Genomic DNA, 3305 nt, shown 5'->3' with positions numbered 1-3305 from the left:
AAAAATCTTCAATAAAATTATAGCAAACTGAATTCAGCAGCACATCAAAAAAATAATCTACCACAATCAAGTGGGCTTCATTCCAGGGATGCAAGGATGGTTCAACAAATATAAATCTATAAATGTGATTCACCATATAAAAAGAAGCAAAAACAAAGATCATATGATCATCTCAATAGATGCAGAAAAAGCATTCCACAAAATTTGGCACCCTTTTATGATAAAAAACTCTTAACAAAATAGGCATAGATATAATATATCTCAAAAGTATACACTCCATCTATTACAAACTCACAGCCAACATCATACTAAATAGGGGAAAGTGGAAAGCATTCCCACTCAGAACTGGAACAAGACAAAGATGCCCAATGTCACCACTTCTATTCTACATAGTGGAGGAAGTCCTAGCCAGAGGCATCAGCCAAAAGAAGGAAATTAAGAGTGTACAAATGGAGAAAGAGGAGGTTAAACTATAGATTTTATACTACAAGGCTATAGTAACTATAACAGCATAATATTGACAGAAAAATAGAGACATAGACCAATGGAACAGAACAGAAAACCCAGGTATAAAATGATGCACATATTGCCATCTGATCTTTGACAAAGCAGACAAAAACATACACTGGGGAAAAGAATTCCTATTCAATAAATGGTGCTGGGAAATTTTGATAGACACATGTAGAAGATTAAAACAGGATCGACACCACTCATCTCTCACAAAAATCAACTCATAATGAATAACAGACTTCAACCTAAGGCATGAAACCATAAGACTTCTAGAAGAAAATATTGGAAAAAGTCTTCTAGATATCAATCTAGGCAAAGAATTTATGAAGAAGACCCCAAGGGCAATCATAACAACAATAAAAAAAAATGGGACCTGATCAAATTAAAAAGCTTCTGCACAGCTAATGAAGTAATCAACAAAGGAAATAGACAATGTACAAAATGGGAGAAAATATTGACAAGTTATACATGCAATACAAAGCTAATAACCAGAATCTACAAAGAACTCAAGCAAATCAGTAAGAAAATAAAACCAAACAACCCCATTAAAAAGTGGACAAAAGACATTAACAGACACTTTTCAAAAAAAGATAGACTAATGGCAAATAAGCTTATGAAAAAGGCTCAACATCACTAATCATCAGAGAAATGCAAATCAATACCATAATGAGATATCACCTAACCCTAGTGAGAATGGCTTTTATCAAAAAGTCCCAAAACAATAGATGCTGGTGTGGATGCAGAGAGAAAGGAATACTTGCACACTGTTTGTGGGACTGCAAACTAGAGCAAACTCTATGGAAAATAATATGGACATTCCTCAAAGAACTAAGAGTAGATCTATAATTTTATTCAGCAATATCACTGCTAGGTATTTGCTCACAGGAAAAAAAAGTCATTTTATCAGAAGGACATTTGCATCAGAATGTTTATTGCAGCACAATTTGCAATTGCAAAGATGTAGAATCAACCCAAGTGCCCATCAATTCATTAAAAGATTAATAAGATGTGGTATATGTATACAATGTAGTACCTCAAAAATGAATTACTACCTTTTGCAACAATCTGGATGGAATTTTCCTAAGTGAAATATTGCAAGAATGGAAAAACGAACACCACATGTACTATTAAATTGGAACTAACTGATCAGCACTCATGTGCACAGATGGAAGTAAAACTCCATGGAAATCATGCAGGTGGGAGGGTGGAGGAGGTTGATGTGTAAAATCATACCTAGGTGTACAATGGACACTATCTGGGTGATGGGCACACTTATAAGTTTGACTCACGCAGTACAAAAGCAATCCATTTAACTAAAACATTTAAAGCCCCCGTAATATTATGAAATATGTGAAAATGAAATTTTACAGTATGTACTTTTATCAGTGGTTTGTCTTACTCAATATTTTTTTGTTAGATCCATCCCTGTCATCATACATAGTCTTAGTTTTAGAAACTACCTTTGAAGTTTAAGAAAAGTTTATTAACTGTCCTTTCTATTTGCATTGTTTATACCAATCTGAAATCTCCTGTAGCAATGTGAATACTTGTGGTACAGAGAGGAAGGATTGCAAATCACAAGGAAAAAAAGAACACAAATGAACATTTCGAGATTTTGTTGTATAAAGCTATAATTTTTAAAATATCAGTTTTGTTTATTTAGGAATATGCAGATAATAACATATATAAATTTCAGGAGCATTAAAAACTAAGTGAAGGAGTAAGACATAAAAAACTATATGCTATGCAATTCCATTTATATAAAATTCTAGAAGAGGCAAGACTATAGTGATAGAAAACAGATCAGTGTTTGTCAAGGACCAAAGATGGTGGTGGGTTGGGGAGCTTTACTGCAAATGGGGTGTGATGGAAATCTTGAAGTGATAAAAATGTTTTATTTCTTGATTGTCATGGTAAATATAATTTTTAAAAGACCACAAATAATAGTAAAAAAATTATAAACTCCTTAAAAATAAATTTTAAAAAGAAATAAGACATTTATGACATGAGAATAATAAAATCTTTCTGAACGATCTTCTAAGAATCAATAAGAAAAAGACAACAAATGTCTAGAAAAACAGCAAAAGAAATGCACAGATATTTCACAGAAGTGAATGTTCTCCTTTAAACATAAAAAGTCCTAAAATATTTTTAAAAGTTCAATATTATTAATAATCTGGGAAATTAAACTTTAAAACATTATGAGAAATCATTTTGTACCCATAAGGAATGAACAAATTTTTAAATCGGGCAATACCACAATTGGCAAGCTGTTCAGTAATGGGAATTCTTATTCACTGCTGGTGAAAGTATATTTTTGCCACTTTAGAAAACAGTTTAGCTTTCCCTATAAACTTCAATATGTACAAATACTATAACCCAGCAGTTTCATTAGGTACATAGACTCTAGAGAAACTGTTGCACCCTAGGTAAATTCTTGCACATGTTAGCCAGGAGCATATATCCATACAACGTTTACAAACGTTTTGTTCATTATAGAAAAAACTAGAAACAGCCCAAATATCCATCAGCATTAAAAGGGAGAAGCAAATTGTGGCAAAGTCTTATATTGGAATACTATAGCACAGTAAAAAATGAATTACCTATAGCCATACAGCAACATGAATGAATTTTGCAAGAACATAATTTTGAGCGAAACGATAAAGTCACAAGACAAATGTATCATTTTATTGTATTTATATAGAATGCAAAACCTGGCAAAACTAAGTTATGTACTACTTAGGGATATATAGATAGGTATAAAAGCGCCAAAGAAAGCAAGGAAATGATCAATA

This window comes from Microcebus murinus, chromosome 2, assembly GCF_040939455.1.
Source record: "Microcebus murinus isolate Inina chromosome 2, M.murinus_Inina_mat1.0, whole genome shotgun sequence".
NCBI lineage: Eukaryota > Metazoa > Chordata > Mammalia > Primates > Cheirogaleidae > Microcebus > Microcebus murinus.
Note: the sequence above shows the minus strand (reverse complement) of the source record.